The 27207-nt window shown below is 32.8% G+C and overlaps 1 pseudogene; it reads left to right on the top strand.

The window, feature by feature from the left end:
* The first annotated feature begins 5432 nt into the window (after positions 1 to 5432).
* LOC124353189 lies at positions 5433 to 27207 on the top strand (annotated as a pseudogene).

Below are 27207 nucleotides of genomic sequence, written 5' to 3' on the forward strand. Positions count from 1 at the left end.
TTTCCAGTGATCCTCTTGATAACTAAACGTGTACCGTTGCATAATTTAGGCGGGTTTAAGTTACGGAGAAGAATAATTGGTGAACCAATTTTTAATTGCAGATTGTGTGGTGGCATTCCTGGTAAATCCAGAGAATTTAAAAATTCGGTGGGAAAGTTTACGGCTTCGTTTTCGTCAACAACTGTATCGATTGATTTAAAAGGCATCAAATCACTGGGTAATAATTGTTGTATCTGGAAGTTAATTTTGTCGACATCAACGTTTCTTGCTGCTAAAATAGCACGATTACAGAGCCAATCATGATCTAAATAATTATTTAATATATCCGGGAAGACACTCTCAATTAGTTCACTTTTCGTCTCAACAACAGTGCAGAAATTATCTGGTAGTTTGATATACTGAGTATCTTGATACAGTTCAACTTCACCGTTTCCAATATCCAGCAATTGCTTACAAAAAATACTTGTGCCAATGGATCATTTTGCATTTGTACTCGCATATTCACGGTCAATCGAAGAGTCTCGACGTTTCGCCATAAAAACGATTGTTTTAGACATGCGTTAATTTCGTCGGCAAAAGTAGAATGAGGAATAACTGGTAATGTCTGTCGGAAGTCACCAGACAATAGTAAAACAGTACCACCGAAAAGTTTATCGTTGCCTTTCAAATCTTTCATACTTCTATCCAATGCTTCAAGTGAATGCTTATGGGCCATTGTACACTCATCCCAAATTATAATTGCACACTTTTGCAACACTGAAGCCATTCCACTTTTTTTTTAATGTTACACACTGCATTTGGTTTGTTGTGAATGTCTAATGGCAACTTCAATGCTGAATGTGCTGTTCGTCCACCATCTAGTAATGTGGCAGCAATGCCTGGCGATGCAATTGCCAATGCAATTTTTTGTTGCGACCGTATCTTTGCAAGGATTAATGATATTAAAAATGTCTTCCCGGTTCCACCTGGTGCATCTAAGAAAAAAAATCCACCTTGTTTAGCATCAACAGTTCTTATAATTCGATTATAAATATTTTCTTGTTCAGTTGTCAATGATGGCTCATTATTCGCAATAATTGAAGCTAAATCAATTTCATTGTAATGTGTTTCTCGTTGCAAATCAGTGTTAAGTAAGTCAGTGGCCGGACGATTAGGTGCTGGCATACCATAATGACTAAGTGGTAAATTTGCAATTAAAATACATAAATCTTCAATCAACACTAATGCTTCATTATACATCTCTGGTGTGAAATCTAGATTTGGACATTGATTTGTTTGTTTGGCTCGATACAGGATGTCTTCAGTCATATAATTTTTATATTTCTCCCATAAAGTCAATGAATGTGTTGGATAACATGTCGTCAAGATTATTGCAAATAGTTGACGCATACTATTGGGTGTGGATGTTAACGCTGCATCAGCAAGTGTCAAGTCCCAATAATTGTCTGCCTCCAATAATTTCAATTCACAACATGCATCTTGATATGTATTGAACACGCGACCATTAACTGTGCGCAAAAATTCAAAAGATGTTGGTCCAGGAACATTTACCAACAACAAACGCAAAAAGAAACATTCACGTTGTTTGGGATGTACAGTGTAAAGCCGTCCCAATGTCTTGGCTTTAAATAAACCTGGTATTGATGGATGTTGTGTTCCTTTTTTACGTGGTTCCCATTTTTTGCTTACATTATTCCACGTAAAATAGCATGGAACTTCGGTATACAATAATGTTTTTGCGAATTGGCCAAACACATCAGATTTTTGACACAAAGTAAAAAAAATCAGTTAAAGTCGTCTTTGGTGGCTGAAGTGCTTTTTGGACAATATTTTTTTCAGAAAAATATACTCGCTGACCATTTTCGAGATGTACTGCAAGATGCTGAACAGGAGGATCTCTTTCGTGTATGGGAAAACTAAAAATATGCCAGATAGCCTCGTTACTACTAATATATCTCCCCATTTGGTATCGTGTTATTTCGTCATTTCGGTTAATATTTTGTACTTCGAATACGGCCAGATCACTTCCTTTATTAACGTATTTGCAAATGTACTTAATGGATTTCACGGAACTACAAAACTCGACATTAATATGAGCCTTATACGTTTTGGAAAGCAGTTGTGAGTATGGAACTACCCACTGATTATCAATTTCAACTTGATTTGTAGAATTTGACATTTGCATAAATGTACGGCCACCATGGTTAGTGTCTCTACGGCGATACAATGGATAACCATCGATATCCGTAATAGTATCATTCGTAAATGGTTTTGGGAAACGTTTCTTACATTTTCCATTCTCCATGCATGGCGACGTCATGTTAAAAGTACCACATGGTCCATGGATCATCTGACTGGTAACAACCTCAAACAACTCTGGGTCAGTTGATGAATCCGGAATTTCAGCAGAAATTATTTGATCTATTTCTTCTGGACGAATTTTATTTTCAAGCCAAATCAAAATGTGAGCATGAGGTAAACCTCTCTTTTGCCACTCAATAGAATACAGCCAGCAACACGTATTACCAAAAATAGAATATTTAACGATTAAATCAATCATAGATTTCAATTTTTGTTTAAATACACGTGCAACGATATCATGGCGATGTATTGATTGTTGACCTGATAATAACAAAGTTTTTATTTCTTCTCAATTTGGGTTACACGTAAATGTAATGAACAAATCAGGTCGACCATAATGACGTACGTAAGTCATAGCATCTTGCATGTATTCTTGCATATTCCGTGGACTGCCTATGTAGCTTGAAGGTAAAATAAATACAGTTCCAATATCATTGATGCTTAAGTTTTCGTCGACGTTTCCGATAATAGCATCTCGTAAATGGATGTATTCCTCTGATCGTAATTTAGCTTGATTGAATCTAATGAATCGTAAACGTTCACTTTCGATCTTAGCGTACATATCTACAACGTATTGATGGTACAGCTGACGATATCGTAAGATATAATTGTCTTGATTAAATCTAATCATCAATCGGTGCGCATAGTAGTTCATTGAACTAACTTTTTTATTTGTTTCATTACCAGTGACTGGATCACGCTGTTTGATGTTGATGTGATATTCATCTTGCCCTTGCCAGAATATCAAAGGATACTGAAGTGCGTCATATGAACGATGTATATCCGAAATTACACTAACAATTCTATCTCGACGTGTAATTCTAATGTCTCTGTTGTTAGATGGATCACCAACCATAATAATAGCAACTTCATCTACAGTTGGCGCGTTGAACCTGCCAGCATGTTCCCCGGATGGTACTTTATCGGCTTTGATGACAATTTGACAATTGTCACTTATTAATTGTGGTGATACCCTTTTAAATAGCTGAATAAGATGATTATAATTTTCGAAAAAAACTTCCAACGATTCCACAATTGCTCTTTCTTGTGCTTCTTCTATGAAATTATGCAGGCACCTAGTTGTCACACGATCCTCACAACTGCCCATAAAATAAATTTGAAGAAACTTTGAATCCTCATCAGGCATCGGCATTAGTGACTCAATCTTATGATACACTTGGCCTTGGATTTTGAATGTCGTTTCAAAATTACGTCCATCAGATGTTAAATCGCAAATCTTAGTTGCACCAAAAGATGTCATTTGAAAGCAAGAATTAAATTTACGTGTCTTACATAAAAATAATTTCGAATCGTCTGATTCGCCAGCAAGAAGTGATTTCAAAGGTTCTGGTGGAGTAGGAAGAAGTGGCAGTACAATTTTTCCTGATGCACAACACATTCCAGTTGTTTCATTTCGAAATTTTAACGCGTGGCAATATTGACATATTTTATCCATCGCACCAATTGTAATTTTAGAATGTGCCGAGTAATTAATGTCTGGTTCATACTCAAACGCAAGGCGAAATAATGATGCACGTGTTAATACACGACTGGTTTGTTGCCTCGTTCTTTCGAGTTCTCTAAATCTGGCTATATTCTGTTGTCGCGCAGTTCTTGCCCTTAATACATTTTGTCGCAGACGTTTATTACGCTGTTCTTGAGATTCTTGACTACGAATTTTTGCTGTTCTAATTCGTTGAGCTGCATTTCTTGCTGCAGTTTCTTCTTCTGATTCTCGAGCTCGCCGAGCGCGCTGGAGTCGTACCTTTCTGCTACACGGATTGTTGAGGTTAGATTTCTTCCGCGGCATTATTCTGAAACTGAAAATATTTATAATTGAAATAAATTAATAAATTAGATCGAAATTAATGAATGTATTAATTAACAATTATCAGATTAAAAATCAAAATAAGTATCTTTCCGGGAGATAGTATTTACTCGTTTAAAAAGGAACTGAACTGCAGTGACACTCGACGCCAGTATTTATATCTGGGCCTTGAATTTCCCGAACGTTCTAGTGCGCATGCTTCGAGAAGAATCGATTGATCGATTGTTCGAAATAGTGACTCTCGAAGGTTCGAGAGAGAGCTTTATTTAGATTCAGAGCAGATCTCGAGAGCGAATGAGATACTAAAGCTTTGGACATTCTAATCAGAGATGGCGACTCGATAGAATTTGATCGCCAGATTTTGAGACTTTGATTCGAATTTGGCGCTAAGACTTTAATAATTCTCTAATAAAAGTAGTACAAAAATTTATCTGTTAACAATGATAATAATATTGTAACATAATACACAGAATAATTATAAAAATATCAGTCACAAACAATTAAAATAAGTACGATTATGTCGTGAATATAAATAAATATTACGTGGAATAAAGTTGTAGAATTTATATTCTAAAAAACAGAACACAGCGCTATCTATTGGGTGTATTTGCAACTTAGATGCCAAACAATATTGAAGAATTTGATCGATAAATGAATTAAACCGCCATCTATGAGCACTTCATAAAACTAAATAGTAAATAAACACTTGCTTAATAAACATTTAATTAATACATTTTATTCGTTTATATTCACGACATAAGCGAATAATTCAGATAATAACTATCCTATCTTCTAAGTTAGACTAAATTACGGATACATGTGAAATTTGATTGAAATTGGTTCAGTCGTTTTGGAGTTTATTGGCAACATACATCGTGACTCAAGATTTTTATATATATAAGATATATATATATATATATATATATATATATATATATATATATATATATATATATATATATATATATATATATATATATATATTAATTCGGTTCGTTAACAGTAGTAATGATTAGGGGTTATCCATTAGAGCGTAATAAAATAAAATAGGTATTAATAAATATTAATTGTTTTGGGACATGTTTCTCGCTACTGTTCATATTTTTTAAAACGTCATTGAATTATTCATCATTAGTGTATTTGCCTTTGTTATATTCTGCCTTATTGATCAGTTTAAGTTTGCATGATATCCGGTTCGCCATTACTGTAAAAAAAATTTATGTTTCCGCCCGGTCTGAAATTACTCTTCCAAGAAAGAACAGAACCCCGCTCTTTTCTCTTGTCTTGTGCCGGTGGTGCGCCATTCTTCATTGCAATTTTGCTTGTGAAGTATTTAAAGTTGATAATCCAATTTACATTTTGTTTTCATAGCTTCCATTATTTATATATCAGTTCTTTTCTTTTTGACTGGCAAGAGTTAACAGCAATTTCATTTTTCAACAAATTAGGATGAGTTCATCTGAAAAATCGGTAGGCCTAGTTTATGTTATAAAACTAGCTTAGTCGCCTTATCTTGATGTTAAAATTTATAGAGCAATTTATGCATTGGATCATTTTTTATAATTTAGGCTAGGCTATTAGTTATGTTATGATTCTATAGTTTGGTAAGGGCTGAATATAGTCTGTAAAATTTAGTTGTGAGTAGAATATCATAAGCAGCTCAGTTTTTTTAAGTTACGGCACAGTCTAGTATTGTCATTGGTAATAGAAGTAGCCTATACACAGTTAACTAAATCAAAGTCATAGGTTTGAAATTAAGAGGTTTGATATAATATATACAATGTCTTGATATAATAAACATTTTAAGGAACCATCAAACAAACAGTTAAAAGACAGGCAATATGAATAATCTCTAAATGTGTTTTGTTGTTAGTTCCCTTTAGACAACTTGAATTTTTATTTAGCATAAATGTAGCCTAGTCGCTTATAAAATACCTATGTTTACTGGGTGGCCACCCGACTGGGAATTTTTCTGAGAACCGGGAAAATTACAAAAACAATTTTTTTATCTCCAAGAACTTGTAAATTAAGACATAATATGACAGCTTCTTGAATTAAGAATTAATTAATCTTTAAACATCGTATTATACCCAACGTGGATCGTGAAATTGTGAATGAAGATTGACATATGTTTGCGAGCTTCATCTGAGGGTTGCCTGCACTAGTTTAGTGGAGTTCATTTTGGTCAGTTCTACTCATGTGTCGCGGTAAGCCCCCTAAAAATCACATAACAATGCATTGGACAATTTAAAATCATCCGGATTTTTGCACTAAACGACTAGTACACATCAAGTGGTAAACCGGCAGAGTTTTACCGGAGCTATAAATAGGCTTAATAGTTTTGTTAGTTGAATAATATATGTATGACCGTTCTTCTTTGGGGCGGCCTACTGCCATGTACTTTAGCCTCAAGGGCCTATTGCGCACCCGGTTTTTTGAGTACAGCAGAATAATTTGAGTTGGATTTTTACCAGGCCTGATAAGATACCTTTTGGAGAAGAAAATAGTGGGTAAGCTATTAAATAAAGGCACGTTTGCGTTCCAAGATGTTGCACAGCAATAACAGAATGAGCAGAGGGCTGAGCAGCAGGAGAGAAACAATTATTTTCTAGAATTAGTGGTGGATAAGTGGCATCCTGTAGTACCGTCCTGCCGCTCGCATCTATCGTGAGTGTTCTCCAAATGTACAACAGAAACATTAAACTGTAAGTCACCGTTCGATCCAGTACTTACCACTTGAATCGCAGGTGAGACCTCGGTTGGTCTATGAATAATTGCTCCTCTCACACACGTTCAGATTGTCATCAAATTACATAGGTTAAAAAAAGGTGTTATGTTTTTATATCACGGTCATATCCAAACCTCGACTGAACTGCATTTACACTGGCACTCTCGTGAGTAAAATTGTTTATCTTGTTCACATCATGCGACAGTACAGTAGTTGTACAAATTCTCTCGCAACTTTACTTGCCTGTATAAACGCAGCTTATGGTATTGCCAGTCTACAAACGGTCAGCTGACCGAATCAACCATGCATGTCAGTTTCATCATCATCAACTAGTTCTCTGATGAACTGTTTACCTGAACGACTTCCCTGCACACGTGACTATCGGTCGCACTAATTGAACTGTTCAAACCAAACAGTCCAACATGTATAAGGAGCCTTATGTCATGTTTCGTAGTCCATTACTATAATCTAATGAACACATTGTGACAAACCACAGCCTTTCATGCGTTTATTTATTTTGTAATTGTGTTTTTTCTTGATTGAGTGATTCTATTATTTTATTATATTTAAGACTTGATAAAATATTTAGGAGCCAGTAATTGATAACATTAATTGGGTACTTTGGGATTATACCGACCACACCAGTATGAAGAACATAAAAATATAAATTTATAGAAATAAACATGATAGAACGAAAAAACAACTCTTTAATTACAAACTTACAATGATTATCAATTCGAGACGTCAGAACCAGAGGGTTCTATCTGCATTTTAACAAATTTTACAGTAGAGCGTTTTAAAGTTTAAGACCTTCTGCAGGGCAACTTTATATTGTACTGAAAGAAATTCTAGGTTATAAATAATCAACAGTTTGTTAGTGTTTACAAAAACCCCAGTTTATTGAAATATTAGTAAAATACAATTTTTTAGGCATTTTTAAACAAAACAAAACGTGCAGATGGAACCTTTTGTCCCTGAGTACAAATCAATATTTAAAGTCCAAAAGGTCCTTAATTCAAAAACTGTATTTAAATAGTCTACATCAACTGTAGGCATCCATTTCATCATAGATTTTATGTCTTTAATCTTGTCTGAAGGTAATTTCTTCCTGTCTCGCACTACGTTTGCTCCCCAGAGAATTCTCGGCAGAGTAGTTGTTGCTCGTCCTGTAGATCTGTTCGACTTATTTTTTTTCACCAAGTTAATGCAGTTCCAAGGTTCCAAAGGATCATGGCTGGTTTTAAACTTTACTGATAGTAAATTAGATTGGCAAAATTGAAGTTGGCACACTTTAGTATAAGGGCAATCTTGATACGCAAGGTTCTTGCTTTGTGCTTGGAAGTCGAAGAAGTCATTTGTCAACATTTGGATTACTGAATAAGGTGACTTTTTATTAGATGCGATGATTACTCTTAAAAGAGAAACAGGGGACCAAACCTCAGTTACTTTGAGTGCCTTTTCAATGTTGGAATGCACATTATCTACTTCCTGTATGCATGAATGGCCTGGAGTAGAATATTTCATTGTTACTCGTTCAATGTGTTTATTTTTTGCCATAAATAAAGAAATGGCATATGAAATGACAGAGTTTCTGTTTTGGGGAACACAACTGTCACTCCACAAAATATAATCTTTAACATCTGGAAACGCTGAACTTATTTTTTCCATTATTTTTACCACTGCACTGGCAATATCATTCCCAGAACGACCACAAAGCGCTTCATGCCAAAATGCGCAATAGCCTTTTTTGTCTTTTGAGCAATGTGCAGTTAAGTTGTATACGTTCAACTTTCTTTTGTAAAAAAAACAGCTTACGTTAGCCCTAGGTAGCGCTATAACATTTTGTAAGTCAAAACATACAACGACTTCATTACTCTCTCGGTCTTTTTTTCTTTCATTTCTCATAAATGTTTTATTGAACATATGATCATCATATTTGGCAGCAAGCTCTTCTGTCATTCGATTTTCTTTTAGGGACATAGAGTATTCTTCGCACAAGTCACATCTGTCGGACTTGGGTAGCAAAAAATCCAAATTATATTCATTATTGAAAATAGATCTATACATTGATATGGATAGAGGTTTCACCTTAAGTTCCTTGCAATGTTCAAGGTACATGTCAAACATTCTACTGATATTTAAGTCAGGGCTAAGATATTCTTTTGCTGTTTTTGCCCTGCAGTAATGGGACTCGACTTTTGCAAAAGATTCAATATGTTTCCTAAGAATATCTTTATCAGCTTTTTGCGTCCTGTCTTTAGTTTTTTTTCCTCTTTCGTCCGATTTCGGTACTTCACTTGATTTGTCCTTATTATTGTGAACATTGTAAATGGTCTTCTGACTCACTAAAATAGTTTGGAGAAAAAACTGTTTACAAACTCTAATCTTTTCGTTGTTTATATGTAAAAAATATGAAAAGGAATTCTTTTTCTGGGGATTATTTTTCACCTTTGTTCTTACTGACATTTTGCACTCTGTATTTCTTAGTATGAAATGATATTTTTCATTTTGGTCTATTTTATAATAGCTCAGCATAACAGCTTCACGCTCATCTTTGCTTACTTTATTACTACATTTAAATTTACATTTGCAGTCTAAGTGTTGAAGGTTCTTTTGAGGAACAATCTTACCACATGAGCTGGTGTATGATCTACCCGTTTGTCGCCTCTCCTTCCTAACATTTTTCTTCCAATTCTTCGGATTCCGCTGTCTTTTTCTAGTTTTTTTCTTTTCCTTCATCGGCGTTAGTTCATCAGAAGTGGAGTCTTTTTCTGATTCTGTTTCACTGTAAGGAACTAGAGATCGATTTATTTTTCCACTTTGGTTCACTGTTGGGCTAACATCACAAACAGAACTATAGCTTCCTTCATTTTCCAGAGCTGGATCGGTATTGTTCGTTTGGGCTTCACTGGAAGTTTTATCCGTGTCGTCTGCATCAAACAACCTGAAAATAAACAAACGATGTTTAGAACATAAAGCCAAAAGTCAACGATAAAGCTTTTTTAAAAGGCCAAAGCATAAAAAACATCATGTTTACATAATAAGTTTACAGTAGTTTTTAGTTATTCTCTGCAAGATGGAGACATACTAGGCCTACGCCATGGTTAAAACTTCAAGTTAAGTAACATGAATATTTTATGATGACTAACTTTTGTTTATAACCGTCAAATCATTGTTAAAATATAACAGTTAACCCACTAACTGGCAGTTGAAATGCGCCCGAATGTCATAGATTTTTAAAGCGATTTTGCAAGGGTTGACTATAAAATCCGTCAAAAATAGTCAATTACTGCAAAGCTACCTATATTTGATATTAAAATGACCACAGATATAATCTAAACAAATCTAAAATAAACAAATATATATATTCATACCTTTTACAAAGTCTTCGTCGTTTTGGGTTTGGTGAAAGAATACAATCCTCTTCGCTGTTACTGTCGTCAGGTGAAGGTATATATTCATCATCACTATTGATGTTTTCTATTGACAAACTATCATTTAAAACTGTCATCAATCCATTTATTTATGATATCACCATCCATTTTAATATGTTTACAAACACACAATGAAATTACTTTTAACACATTAACACGACAACATAACCTTACCAGCAGTGAAACAATACTATTCCCAGCTGATGCAGATAGAACTGTCTGGTTCTCAAGTTTGCCAACTTATGCAGATGGAACTAAATTTCCCTGCTTGTAAAATATTAACTGTTCATAATTACACAAAGATTGTGTTATATATTAGTACAAAAAGGCTTAATGTACACATTAATACAATAAAATGAAAAAATCAAAAAATTGCAGATGGAACCCTCTGGTTCTGACGTCTCGAATTGTTAATGGGGCCAGATTCCGTTATATGCCCCCAACAGTTAAAAATTTTTCAATGAACTTAGAACGTTATAAAACGATGTAGTTGAGTAACAGTAACTAACATTCCATCAATCAACAAGCATTTCCAGGTATTGTGATCGGTATTGTTGTCGCTGTTATCTTTTCTTTCTCGATAATCCTGATTACGGCAGGCCGCGCGGCATCACATGATTATTTAAGTTTTTTGCACGGTACATACTGTAATAGCCTTCCCATTACAATTCAATTTATATTTCTGATCAGCCCCTGTAGAATTTGATATTTTACTGATAGGTACTATCTCGAGGGATGTTTTTCTTTCGTTGACATCAGCGCGGCTTCGGCAGCACCTTGGCCTTATATATATATAATTTTGTTTACTTGTAAATTTAATTGGTAGGCCAAATCTAACAACAGTAAGTTAGGTGCCATATTGCAGTACACACACACACACAAATTGTACCAGGGACATTTATCACAAAATAGTGCTCTAGGGAAATTTCGGTTTATCAAATAAATTCTTTATCCCTTCCCTGTTATTAATATGTTTCTTTAATCAGTATTTTCCATTCTTTATTTTATGAATCTCATTGAAACATTTTAAAATGTGTCTCTTTTTCAGAATGAAAACCGGGAGCCAGAACAGCTTAGAAAGCTATTTATTGGTGGGTTGGACTACAGAACTACTGATGAATCTTTAAAGGAGTTCTTTCTAAAATGGGGAGAAATTGTTGATGTAGTCGTTATGAAGGACCCAAACACTAAAAGGTGAGTACCACTAAGTTTTGAAATTATTGATATGCTGGTTATTATATTTATTGTTTTGTTATTAATTTATTTTAGTGGAACTTGAACATTTTTTAATCAACTACTTTGTTTGTAGCAACAACATTCTCTTTGTTATTAAAAAGTATTTGATCTCTAGTCAAAAATGTTCTTTTTTCACTGAAAACTGCTCTTGAAAAGCACAAAGCTGGTTCTCTGGCCCAAAAGAGGATCAACATATCTAATCAAACCACGATACAGTAATAAATATTTTTTTAACTGCTAACCTACCCGTATCATTTTGTTAACAATGAACAGTATAATACAATGATAATAAGTAACTAAGGTAAATATTTTCATTTGGATTTTTTATCATGAGTGGGGAATTTCTTTTGCGTGAGGTAAAAATGTGTGAGTGTGTCTGGAAAATATAGTTAAGTGTATACATTTCAAATACTAAGGTTAGCTCAAAGTTCACAAATTTAGTCCAGTCTCAGAAAATGTATAGTTTTGTATGAGTCTTTGCGTAAATAAATTGGTTTTAGTGCAAAAACTGAAAGTAGTATGAAGAAGCATGGGTTTTTCGATATCAAAAACGCAAGGTTGTAAAAATGCTTATAAATTAATATTGTTATAAACATTTGTAAACATAATTATATTTAGTATCATTTTATTTACAATAAACGATAGAACACTATAATAGTAAATATTGTGAGAAAACCTAAGGTTTTTACTATTTATGGTTAGTAGAAACCAAAATTGTTAAAATACTTTTCTAAAAAAAAAAGGGAATAATTACCAGTAAAAACAGTTAATTCTAATAATGTTTTGGGGTTTTGTAAAATTTTATAATATCCTAAAGGTTAATTTTTTTTAGTTTTGTGTATGTATATATATATATAGGAATATTTAGTATAAAACACAAAAATAATGACATTCTAAAATTACGCAGCTGTTAGAACTATAAAAAACAAGTGCTGTGTTCAGCAACTCTTTACCATTCCAATGGTATATGAATCATGTCAATAATAGATTGTTTACATATTATAACAAATTAAATTAAACAGGCTTGCCCGTAGGCCAAATCAATGGAAATCTGTTGATTGGCATTTAAGGAATGAAAATGAACAACGGATGTTCATTGAGTGGCAGTTGGAGAGTTAAAACTTAAAAGGTTCTTTCTTTGGTTTGGAGAGTTAGTATTTCAAGTTTTGGAAAATTTTATATATATATATATATATATATATATATTATAATATGATATGTACAGAATGTGGTCGAAACCAGTTTTCACTAGAAGCATTCATGTGTATTTACTACTATAAATAGCTCTTTTATTTGAATTTAAAGAGTGTAAAACATTTTTTATTTTGTATTAGTGCTATAAAAAGTGTTAGGACAATTAATTTACTTTTAATTTAATTTAAAAACTATAATTTCATTGTGACAAAATGTTTAAATAAATCAGTATTAAGTGGAACGTAATTGAAAAAAGAATAAATTTTAATATACCAGATATGCTTCTAATGCTGTGACTAAACATTAACAAGACTTACGAGAAATACAATTTTTTATTTAATAGTCCTGGAATTTTTTAAAGGTATGTACTTGAAAAATGTGGGAATCGTATAGGAATTTGGTGATTAAATCTGGGTCAATCCATATGAATTGGTCCAAATGGTTGTTGCTTGATCATTTTGAAATATTTTTATTTTTTAAATATTTTTATCATATACTCATAAGAGGTTTTAAAAATGATGTTTGAAGAATTTTATCCTTTTACTGTTTATGCGTGGTTGCATCTTAAAATTAGTGGATGCGTTTAGATTTAGTTTTATAGATGTCTTGTGTTTTATTTTGTTATTACAAAATTTATTTGACAGGTCACGAGGATTTGGGTTTATCACTTATGCTCGTTCCAACATGGTGGACGATGCTATGGCTAAAAGACCCCATGTCGTCAATGGACGACAAGTTGAAACAAAGCGAGCAATACCGAGAACTGAGATTGGAAATCCAGAAGCCGAGGCTTCTGTAAAGAAGTTGTTCATTGGTGGTCTGAAAGAAACTATTAATGAGGATGATCTCAAAAAGTACTTTGAAGAGTTTTGGTAACATCATCAATATTTCTGTCCCTGTCAACAAAGAAAATGGCTCAAAGAGGGGATTTGCATTCATTGAATTTGATGACTATGATCCAGTAGACAAAGTCATTTGTAAGTACCATAAATTTGTATGAGTAATTAATTTTAGCAGTAGTCTATATAAACTTAAAACCTGTTAAAGTATTTCATAAGGCAATGAAGAGGATTACCACATGATACTTTCAGGTAATTATCCAATTAAGGTAAATAGTAAATTTACCTTAACCTACAAGTACCTGAAGATGAATTTATTAAATTCGAAATGTACATTGTGTAATAAAAAAATGCATAAAAAGTGTTCAAACATTTATTTTTGTATAAAATAATAATTATAATTTATTCATGTCCAATAGAATTTTAAAAATTAAATAGTAATTAAGTATAAAAATGGCACATTATTAATTTATTCATATGCCATTTTTATTTTTCCTAAATGCTGTCAAAATAGATAATGTTAACTATGCATATTATCATCTGGAATTGTCATTGGGTCACTTTTTACATACATGACTTAATTTTTGCTGTTCATAATTAAAGTAGTTTTTATTTTCCTCTAGTGTTTTATTTTAGATTTTTTTTTATTTAAAAATGGTAATACATGTCATAAATTTGTAAAATACCAACAAGAACTTTTTTGAGTACTAAAAAACTTGCTTAATGAAGTAATCATTTCACTTTGCTAGATTTTTAGGCGTTTTTCAGCGCACACAATTTTTTTATTTTGCACTTTTTTCTAAAATAGAAACTTGCAGATTGTATGTATATTTTTTATTTGTAGTTATTTTTAGTTAGTTATTTTTATTGTAGTATATTTGTTTTATTTTCTGTTTTGAATTTTTATTTCAGTCAGTAGTAAAGTGCTATGCTTTGCTACAGTTGCAAAGCGATAGTGGCCACGAACAAACAGTGATTTTGCCTTTAAGTTTTATTCAGTCAATGAAATGGGATTTACGGATGAAATAGTGCAATACTTATTCTTGAGTGAAAATAGCGTTTTTAAAAGATGATTACACAAAATGTACATTATTCACTCTTTAAGCAGGCTTAGAGTTTGGTTTGGTGAATATTATCATCTGTTAGACAGTTTGATAAGAGATGTAACTTGGTGTTTTGAGTAAACCAGAATGTCAGTTGGAATTTTTACCAGACTTGAAAAAGACACGTTTTGGAGTAGAAAATACAATTTTTGAAAAATCTGTTTATAGTTAATTAGCAGTACTCTTTGAAAACCATAACTTTTTTGATGAGGAACAGCATGGATTCTGGAAGGGGGGGGGTGACTACTGGTAAACTTCACTGAATTTATTAAACATTCTGTTCAAAAGCAATATAACATTTCTGGGATATTCATGGACTTGTTTATCAAAGGCTTTTGATAGTATTTTTCATGAGAAATTGCTAATTAAATTACAGTAATTAGCTATAGATATAATCTTTGCAACCGATAACAATTTGTTGGAATTACAGGATAAATATCTAATTACAGGTTAACACGTTGACTGCTGACGGCAAATACATGTAAATTGCCCCAGAACGTAAAGTCTAATATTTATTAATACACTTACCATTTGCTATCAGAGGCTGATTTATGGGCAGATAATAACGTCTGTGATCCAAAATGGCGAATTACATGACGTCACAGATTGACCCGCGGGGTCAGCACGCGGAAAGAGTTTTGTCGCACAGAGCGCGGCTAAAAAGTCTAATAACGCGAGTGGCTACCGTAAAAACAATCCAATTTGAAACTATTTCATTATATAGTGCAAAACAAAAACAAATAAAACTATATACAATATTTACAAGGTCTTGAGGGCATGGCTTTTACTGCTGGCGTCTGTGATGTATGTCAAAACAATTGACAGCACAAAGTCCTGGTTTACCTGGACAAACAGAACATGTATATGTTGTCATCTTCCTTTTCTTTTCATTCTTGTAGCATACCCTACAATCTTTACGTTTTCTGTCACCCTTTTTATCCCGTTATTCATTTTGTACAAGTTTGTGGGTTGGGTATCTTGGCGGAGTAATGAGAGGAGCTTGCTGCTTTGGGGGTAAAAGACTCCCATCAACATAAAAAACCAGTCAATCGGTAAACCATTACCTGGTACATCTACTAGCAATCTATTGTTTCCGGTGAAAGGGATCTGTCTTAGTCCATTTGTATTATTAGCCCATGAAGGGTTTATTACAATATCTTCACTATCACCACCCGAACTGTCAACAGCAGTGTTTCCACTGGATTCACTATCCACATCTGATGCTTCATCGTCAGTAGCACTATTTTCTGTAGCACGGTTGGCAGACATGGTGAAATGCGATATAAAACTTGTATAATACAATAGTACAATGTCACTACACATAAATAAACAACTCACTAAGAACGCATCACTTGCACATGCTAAAAACGCGGGAAACAGAAACGAAGTACAAGTCAAGGTCAACTCGGAACCACACGCCACGCTCAACGAGTACAAACCGTCCCGGCCGAGAGCTGGGCTCACACTGAGCAATAGTCGAGACTATGGCAACGCCCCGCGGATCCGCGTGGCGCGCACTGCTACGCCGCCGCTTACCCCGCGGATCCGCGGGGCCCGCACTGGACGTGTTAAAATCTAGAGTTCTACAAGGATCTATTTTAGGCCTATGTGTTCACCTGCTATAATCAGGGTTTGCCTGAGGTGGAATATCAATTAAATTAAAAGTCAGCTCTGTCTTTATGTTAATGACTCGAACCTCATAGCATCAGCAAAGACTCAACTTGAACTTAAAAGTAACTGCTTATACGCAATTGTCAAGTACTTCTTGGACATTGATTTAATGTAGAAAATATAAACTTTTTGTGCTTTTTAACAAAACTGATACAAAATACACTTTAACCTCCTATTTTCATAAATAATAATAATACTAAGGAAATAGAGAATACCAAATTTTTGGGTTTAAACCTTGATGTCAACCTCAGCTGGGATAAACATATTGATCAAATAGTATGTAAAAACTAATTTTGGGCTGTGTTCACTAAGACACATGTTATATTTTTGTGACGTACCTGTTCTGAAAAACTATTTTTTATGTTCATGTTCAATCTCATATCTCTTATGGATGTGTCTATGGAGCTACTTCTTCTTACAATATTAATAGGATACTCATTTTGAAACAAAAAAATTGAAAGATAAGAATAATGTTAAATTTAAAACAGAATAACCTTCTCTTTGAAAGACATTTTATGTAGGAACGGCTTTGCATTCCTTAGAAAAGCTTTGCTATCAGTAATGTTTTAGTATTTTATATTTATTTTTATACAATAATACCATTTTAATAGTTAATTATGTATTTGAATTAATTGATACCATTCAGTGTACAGAATGTGCAAACACGAATAAAGACTTGCGTATTTGCGGTGGATTAATGGCACCACCTTTCCGCTCATGTCTGTCGTGGCCAATGTAGAGCGTTCTCTATACATGTAATACAAATTTTCTCTGCTCTAATGCTCACTGCTTACCACTACCTAATATTGAGAACAAGGCCTCTGTTCTATGAATGCCAAAATGTGTTCCTCAGATTCACATTCCAATTAGACATCAGACACATGAGTTAAAACAGAGAAAGTGATTCTGTTTTGAAATCACGGTTCACATAAAAATTGTGACTGAACTAATTGATAGTTTAAACGGGCGCAAGAGCTCTCGTGAGCACTGTTTCAACCAGTGTTATACAGTTGTTTGCAAGAATTGAAGAGGGGAAAAACGGTGTTGGACATTATAAATATCACTGCCATGTGTGAACAGACTTCGTATTGACTCCTGCAACAACCAGTGATACAGTTGTAGCAAGTACTTGTGAGTAAAATTGCATATCTCTTTCGTTACAGGACAGTTGTTGCACAAATTCTCTTGCAACTTTACTTTCCAGTGTAAACTCAGTTTAATATTGTCGTCAGTCTTTGAAATTGAAATGATTTATTTGCCCAATAGAACATTACAATGTTATAAGGCTCGTCAAGAAATAATAACACTAAATACTAAATAACAATTTTAAAAAAATACTAACTACAACACAAGTAACATATAGCTAATACTAGGTGGTATGATATTTCACATCTTAATTATTTTCTGGTGAATTCGGACAAAAATCGTCAAAAGTATAAATTTCAGTTTGAAGCATGTATTCTTTAATAGTTTTTTTGAAAGCCTTTAATGTAGGAATCTCTCTCCATGCTAAAGGTAATTTGTTAAAAAAATGCTGACTATTGTAAGAGAAAGATGTTTTAAAATGGGTTGTTCTGTGTATAGGAACAGGTAGAAAATAACTATTACGTGTTGTGTAGTTATGATGGGAGATAAAGGGATTGGACTGTATTCTTTTATATGTTTGAGTTAAAACTTCCATTATGTAAATACTTCTTACTGTTAATATTTGAAGATTAAAAAAATGTCCTCTACATGATTGATTAAATTTCAAATTTCCTAGAATTCGGATTGCTCTCTTTTGAGTTTTGAAAACCTGTTCAATAAATGGTGAACTTCCCCAGGAAACAATTCCATATCTCAACACAGATTCGAAATAGCCAAGATAAATAGTTTTTGCTGTTCTTAAGTCAGTCAAGTCTCTAATTTTACGAATAGCATAACATGCTGAATTTAGTTTCCCATTTAACTGACTGATGTGATTTTCCCATCTAAGATTGTCATCTAAAGTAACACCAAGAAATTTACAATTTTTTGTAGAAGTAAGTTTACTTTGGTAAAAAGTTATTTCAAGTTGTTCTCTAAAGTTTCTAATAAAGTGAAAATTAAGTATGGATGTTTTGGAAATATTTAAGGATAGTTTGTTAGCTTTAAGCCAGTTAAAAATCAAACTAATGTTATCATATAATTTTTGAGATAGTTCAGTTTTATTGTCAGATTTAATCAAACTAGTGGTGTCATCAGCAAAGAGAATTAATTTGTCACATAAATTGAACTGCTTGGGTAAGTCGTTTATAAAAATTAAAAATAATATTGGACCTAAAACTGACCCTTGGGGTACGCCTGCCTCCAAATAGCGGGCAGGAGATAGATATTTATGGACAGAACCAGCACTGTTTTGAACTATCTCTACAACCTGGCTGCGATCCCTCAGAAAGCTACTAAACCAATTGAGAGCAACTCCTCTGATGCCATAATACTCCAATTTATTTAACAAAATTTCATGGTCTACACAATCAAAAGCCTTCTGGAGGTCACAGAACAGGCCACAGGTCGACTGTCCCTGGTCCAAGGCAGTTAGCACATAATCAGTTAAACTTATGATAGCATCTGAAGTTGACAAATTAGATTGAAAACCAAATTGATTTTTATTTATTATTGAGAATGATTTTAAAAAATTTTCAAGCCGTAATTTTACAATAGTTTCTAATAATTTTGAAAAAACTGAAAGAACTGAAATAGGTCTGTAATTTTCTGCAAGATTTGAATTATTGTTTTTAAATATTGGAGTTACTCTGGCTACCTTGAGACATTCAGGGAAGACTCCGTGAGTCAGGGAGCTATTCACCAAAGAGCAAAGAGGTTTTGACAGGATGTGGATGTGTTCCTTCAATATCCTTGGAGGTATTCCATCCAGGCCTGGTGACTTACTTGATTTAAATTTACTTATAACTTCAATTATCTCTTTTTCACAAACAGGATAGAGATAAAATGAACCATTAACAAATGGATTTGGCAAAAAATTTTGTGGATCGTAATGCCTTGAATTCAGCAAGTCAAGTTGGTTTGAGATAATATGAGGTACACTTGTGAAGTGCCTGTTAAATGCTATTGCAACATCCATTGGCTCAGTAATATCTTGTCCATTAACAATTAGATTAATGTTTTTTACAGAAGCGAATGATTTAGTCTCTGAATTAATGATATTCCAGGTTGTTCTTGGAATATTTTTAGAGGATTGTATTTTATTTACTAGGGGTTCTCTTTTTGCGTAAAGGACTATTTTCTTATGATGTTTAAGGTAAGTTTTATATTCTTTCCAGCTATTTTCTGTGTTTATTGACTTGGCTCTGGCAAACAGCTCCCTTGACAGGACAGCACTTGCCCTAACCACATCAGTTACCCAGGAATATGGACTTGACTTAAGTTTTGTTATTGTTTTTAATGGGAATGCTAATTCATAATATAATATCAGCTTATCAACAAATTTTGAGAAATTTGCATCAACCGATTCACCAGAAAATCACATCAAACCAGTCCTCCTTTTGCAGAAAGTCATGAAACATTCTATGACCCTGCTCAGAAAATATCCTATGTGTAATTATTTTACTATTTTCATTTTTTAGTAATAAATTATTGACATTTATTTTCAAAAATTTGAGAAAAATTATGATCTGAAAAGCCAGAGTGAAGGTTAAGACTTGATAGCAGATTCTGAGGTATGTTACTAACAATATTATCTAAACAAGATTCAACATTTTTGGTAACTCTAGTAGGTTCATTTATAAAATATCTAAAATTATAACATTTTAAAATATTCTTAAAAGCTAAAGACTCTGAGTTATGGTTTAATAAATTAATGTTAAAATCACCTAAGACAACTAAGTACTTTTTCTCTTTCAAAGCTAATTCAAATAACAATTGCAACTTGGAAATGAATATATGAATATCGGAGTCTGGTGTTCTGTAACAACTAACAGTTAAAATATTTAATTTATTAGAATTAGTTGAAATTAACTCTATAGAGGAACATTCAAAAACAAAGTCTTCACTAAATTTACAAATATCATTACGTTCAATAAATTGTATATGATTTTTTACAAGAAGACAAGAACCTCCCCGTGTCAAACTAATTCTACAATAAATTGAGGCTACAACGTAATTTTTTATCTGAAAATATTTTAAGTTTTTTGCTGACAACCAATGTTCACTTATAGCAATTATATCTACATTTACATCATGACTCAGATACTCCAGCTGTATAACTTTATTTAGGATACTTTGAGCATTTTGGTGTAATAAGGTTAAGGTTTTTATATTATTAATATTTGTTTTTTGTGAATCTATACGGTTCTTACAGGTTAAAGAAGTATTGTTTTGTGAATGTGATATACAGGCTAGGTTACTGTTAATATTTTCTTGCGCTGGATGTTTTTTGGTTTATTTATGCATTTTGCAGAGTTCTCATTAGGTGTTGATGCATGGATGTTATGTAGAATAATGTCAGCTGATGGATCGTTAGTTGCCACATGAAGTGTGAGGGGTTTATTGATTAAAAAAGTGGAGTTGTTTTCCGGTGAAGGAGCTTTGCTTTTACTACATGTTTGTCCTGGTGTATGGATGTCTTTTTGTACAATTGTGGGTTTTTTCACCTTTAAAGACTGATGAATTAGTTCGGCTAAAAAATGTTTACCTGATTTATTTAAGTGTAGTCCAAATTTAGTATAATGTGTAAGATGTAGTGAACTCGTGTCAATAAAATTACATAATTTTACATTACTAGCAGCCTCCTCAATCTTTACATTTACTTTTCTTATACTCTCATTGAGAGCAGGCTGATCTAATCTATGAGGGATACCGATTATTGACATGTTAGTGTTGAGAGTTATATTAGAAAATGTATTAAAATTAAAATTAACTACACTAGCACTAGTGGAGTCTGTGATGTTGTTTGTCCCAGCGAGTAAGATAGCATGATCATTAAAGGTAAAACTCCTAGTCAAGTCCTGCAGGTTGTTGGCTACGTAGTTAAAAGGGGCTCCTGAACTGCTGACTACCGTTACCTCGTAACCGCTGCCTAGTTTGGCTTCGAGAATCGGTGCAAGGTCCCGGCCATGACTGTCCGCAGCAAGCAAAATTTTCCTCTTTGTTATTTCTTCTTTGGCTGGATTACTCTGCTGTGTTTTTCTAGTCGGTGTGATCTTTGTTTTGTTTTTAGATCTACTGGAGTTTAAAGGTAAAGTTCCGATCACACTACAAACTTCCTCTGGATCATCAATGCGACCCTCAAGCACTTGAAAAGAGTTTCTCAATGGCAGTGTAAATGTTTTTAAGTTTTTTTGTCTTTATCAAAGTTTTCTTTTTCATTTTTTCAGGCAAACATGTTGGAGATTGTGAGTAGGAGAAACTGCTGGTATTTTTATTTAATAATTTCATTATTTCTTCTTCTTTTTGGAGGACTAACATTTCTAGGTTATTGTTATGAATCTTGAGTTGTTTTATTTCTTCATTGGCTGCTATTAAGTCTTTATTTAAGGTGTCTACAACTAAGTTAAGAGTTTCAAGTGTTTCTCTAGTAGTTTTATTTATAAATTCACTATCTTCATCATCATTACCTTCATCAGATTTAGTTTCCAATACTTTGGATATACCACAGATATCAGATAGATTGTTATTTTTATTATTGGTGCACATATAACAGCTCCAGTTTGATTTGGATTCTGCAATAATTTTAAATTGAGAGTAATTTATGTCTGTACATTGCAAGTGATACCACTGTAGACACTGACCAGAACATTGTATAGATGGTTTTGATTTTAATAGTTTTTTTGAACAGTTTCCACAATTATAATTATAAGACTTCTGCTTTCTTTTCATTTTTTGATTTTTTTTTTTTAATTATAAAAATAGGCCTACGAATGAAATAAATAGTAAAATATGGAAGAATTTGTAAAAGAGTATGAAAAATATATTAATATTTCAATTAAGAGAGGATAATTTAACTAAATTGTGACATAAAAAGTATAAAGTTACGATGTAGTTTTGAACCTGGAACCTTCAGATTCAAAGTCTGTCACACAACCCATTGAGCCATCCAACAGATATGAAAATATAAGTCAAACTAGACAATGATAGTTTATTGTAGATGAAGGTAGATTAGGTTGTCAGAGATAAGTCAGTCACTGTCCAAAGGTCAGCTATCCTTGATAAGAAGGGTAGACCTTCCTTATCTATGTATAATTTAATTATGCCAGATCCAACAAAGTTATTAAAAAATGTTTTGGAAATTTTCACACTTATAATAAATATAGTGATAAACTTACTACCATTTATCTATAGCACTTAAAAAAACTACACAATTTTATATAAAAATTTATTTTAAAAATCACTTTGAAACCACTTATTCAAGGTGAACTAATCTGATGGACTAGCTGAAACATCCAGGACACAAACCACATGCTAATGTAAAAAGTCTGCAGGTGGCTGGTGGAGATCTCATCAGTTCTTCGATCAAAACCATTCATCTGAACGACTTCTGTGCAGAAGTAATGACTGTTCGGAAATTTCAAACTGTCCAATATGTATGAGGAGTCTTACGTCATGTTGTTTCGTGTTCCTGCCTGTAATCTAGCAAACACATTATGGCTTGAATCATAGCCTTTCGTGTGTTTATTTACTTTGTAGGTTGTGTTATCATGATGAGGTGATTCTATTGTTGCATTATTTAAGAGCAAATGCAAAATATATGAGCCAGTAATTGATTATGTTAATTGTGCTCTAATTTTTGGGGAAAAACTATGGAAGATGCTGGTGTCTACTTATTCTAATGATCGCAACTTAACCGTTTGCCGGTAACTTCCATAGCAGATAACTCTCTGATGCATTCGTAATATGTTGGTCAGCATTGTGGTATATTTGGAGCTATGATACTTGTGCCAAAACAAGTATTCCTCTTAAAACCAGTTGACACTTTAACGTGCAATGGGAACTAATGGAAATTATTATTTTACTATCCTATAGCTTGAGCTGAAAAAATATATAATGTTACACTTTGTTTATTTTTATGTACTCATTATTTACTTCAAGTTATGCTTTGTAAAACTCCTAAAAACTTGTAACACTATAAGTGAATATAGTCAGCGCTTAAAAAGTTAAGAGACAACACATATTTTTATAACGACTGTATACAATCTTATAACAGATGAGGTGCTCAATGTTTGTGTTGAATGTTCCAGTGCAAAGAAGTCATGTCATCAAAGGAAAGAGTGTGGATGTAAGAAAAGCACTCTCTAAGGAAATCATTTCCCGAGTAAAGGGAGGTGGTACCAATAGTGGAGCTGCTAACAAGAGAGGAGGAAGAGGGGATTCCGAATCTTGGAACAACCGACCAGCTCCACCAGCCACTCAAAACAAATGGGGTAACTGGTTTTATAATTGTTTCTTTTCTATATTTTGCAAAACCGTTCATTTTGTGAGAAACATTAAAGTGTAAAGAATAGTTAGCTTTTTATTAAGTTATGGATGATTTATGCAATTTAACCATTTACAGTCCGGGAATCCAGTTCCTGGCTGCAGGTTTGTTGGCTTAATTTCTTACTAAAAACTTAGACTTGGCTGTAGTATTTACAACTCGCGATCGATTTATTTAGTTGGATAAGGCTGACGAGAATAGTGTTTCAAAATACAGTTACAATTTGAAAGGGTGCGAAAGCCAAACTAACCGCACATGTCAAGTACATTATTGTTTATCTAATTCTTACAGTTTCTAATCCATAGGGGAGGTTTAAGCTTTTTTATACTGTTGAACCAAAATGAAGTAAACACTTTCATATCCTGTTTATTTTGCTGGTATACAGTTGTATCATATTTCCTGAAAATCTCATAGTTTCTTTGTATATCTACCAATAAAACAAAAATGTAGTTTTATTGGTCTTTTTTTAGTGAAAAGTAAATATGTATGAACTTAAATAATAAAAAAATTAAGATAAAATTTATAGCATATCATTTTACATTTAAAATGGATGTGATTTTGGTAAAATCAATATATTTGTATAATACCTATCTTTAGGGGTAGTATAATGGGTTTTCAATGGAATTTTATTGTTATTGTTGAACAGAATTCTGGTCACAGCCCTTTAAAACATCTTTTATGAAGGCAAAATAAATAAAAACGTCTTTTTATCATGCCATAAGAACTGAATGCATTTGACTCACAATTCACGCTTATCTTACAATCAGGTCCAAAGGAAAGCTGATGAAGATAAGAATATGAAGGTTTAAAATTATGTATATTAAAGATGGCTTAAAGAAGAAATTGTGTATTGTGTAGATCTCAAGAATGCCTACTGGCATGAAAAAAATTCATGATGGAATAATTTTTTTACTATTGATGATTTTTTTTTTTCCATAAATTCAAATTGTACTGCTTTAGGTTCTACTATTTCATGAATTAAATTAAATTTAGATAAGATGGATGACAACATTCATCTGTACCTAATAAAGTAAGTAATATGCCAATGGTACGGAAGGAACTAGTCAGCTTAGGCACCTATTTCAGACTTAGCCAAAGTCAAGTAAAGAATTTCATTAACAATAATACAAAAAAACACATTGCAATTTGCAAGTATTGACTAGTTTCAGGTTCTGACCCCTAACACCTGTTTTTGGTGATTGTGTATCTCCTAAACCATTTAGTAGCCATCAAAATAATTTTTCTTAAACATGCCACTGATCTATAGTATCCTCCAATTAAATTTCTGAAATATGAGTATCTGTTCTTTTTATTAGCAATATAAGATAAAAAGCGATATTTTATTAAATTCACAGATACTTTGTTTCTTATTTCTAATGGCGTCATGTCTTAAACAGGTGGTAACGGGTATGGAGCCAACCCTTGGGATGCCCCAGGAGATAACCAGGTTTGGAGTGGCCCATCTCAGCAGTGGGGAATGAATCAGAATCAAGAAGGAAACTATGGACATGGTTGGGGAGCCCAGGAGAACTTCTCCGGAGGGCCCATGCGCAACAACATGTACTCAGGTGCCAATAGGAGTGCCCCTTATGGTAAGTGCTGTATTAACATTACATTAACTGTTAATTATTATTAATAGATTTCAAATTGAGGGATTAGTTTCATAGTTAAGATTCAAGATTCAAATATTCTTTATTCATACAAGTATATATGTACAGAATTACCTCACACCATGTTGCTTAATTAAAAACTATATGTATAACCAATTTGATTCCAATATTTTTAATTAAATGAAAAAACTTGTTTCAAAAAGGTGAAAATCTAACATAGGTACACAACCTACTATTTAATAATTATAATTTACACAGCTAACATGGTTCTGCCTATAAATACATAATTAATAAGGTTAAACTATCCTGATTTTTAAATTTAAAAAACTTCTATTGAAGAACAGTTAATTTCTAATAAATAAGATTTTACTTTTGATTTAAAATGACTATTACTAAAATCACAACATATTTTTGTTGGAAGATATTGAAAAAAAAAAACGTTAATCCAGCATAAGAGGTCTTTTTTATTTCTCAAGATTGTGTCTTTCAGTAGTTACTAAACTTCTTGTATTATATCCATGATTACACTCTTGCCTGATAAATTGTTTTGATGACAGTATTTAAGCGTTTCTATGATGTATATAAATCATACACTCTGGGTATTTCTAAAATTTTTAAAGAATGTTTAACTGATTTCTTAAATTCTAAACCAAGCATAATCCTTATAGCGGTTTTTTGTAATATTAATATTTCATTGAGGTTCTTTTTTGAAGTTCCACCATAAATGCTTATGCCATATAAAATATGGGATTGAAACAATAAAAAGTAAACAGTCTTAAGAGTTTTCACGTCACAGTAATATTTCATTCTCCTCAGAGCGTACAGGCCGGATGACAATTTGTTTCAAACAAATTTAATATGAAGATCCCAAGTCAAATTATTATCGACAAATAATCCGAGAAACTTTGTATCAATTATCTGTTCAACTGTATAATCTTCTATCTAAATATTAGGGCTTTTTGGGTTTCGGTTTTGTCTAGTATGAAATGTCATAAAACTGGTTTTGCCAGTGTTTAGTAATAGGTTACTGTTATTCTAATTTTTTATTTATTTTTGTTGTTGTTAATTCTTTTTAGCTATTTTCTCTATTTCTGTTTAATTTTTTCCTGTAAAAAGTATATTGGCATCATCAGCGTAAAGGACCATGCTAACTGTATTGTTTTTTACACAAAGCAGGCAATCCAGTCAAATAGCGGACCCAAAATGGTCCAACCTTGGTCTCCTTCATTTTAATTGTTAATTAATTAATTTACATAGCTTTTAATTTAGTATATGTATAATTTTATTGATTTGTCTTTACTTATGATCATAGCGTTTGTGGCATTTATTCAGTTTGCAGTAACAGCAGACGTTATGATTTAATTCAGGAAGTCAACCTAATCGATTGGTTATGCAATCAGTTTTTTAATTGGGTTAATGTTCGGAAACTTTTTGGTCAAGCTGTTGCGAAGACAAAAATATAAATAAAACAGATTGTTTTTTATCTTTCCACCAGGAACTTTTATTTAAGGTACCAATTGAATTTTTGTTGTGAATAGGTATGGGGACAGGTGGACCTTCAGGACCTTACGGAGGATCGGGTGGCAGCAACCGTAGATACTGAAAGTGTAAGTTGTGTGAATGAGTGAGAATAATTCGGAGACAATTGCTGGTGTTCCATTTTGTAGTGTTTTGCGTATTTTTTAAAATTCAGCATTGGTGATTTGAGTACCAGAATGTTAAAGTAGTGTTTTAAAGATATTTTATATGTTTG

The sequence above is a fragment of the Homalodisca vitripennis genome, chromosome 1 (assembly GCF_021130785.1).
Source record: "Homalodisca vitripennis isolate AUS2020 chromosome 1, UT_GWSS_2.1, whole genome shotgun sequence".
Taxonomy (NCBI): Eukaryota; Metazoa; Arthropoda; class Insecta; order Hemiptera; family Cicadellidae; genus Homalodisca; species Homalodisca vitripennis.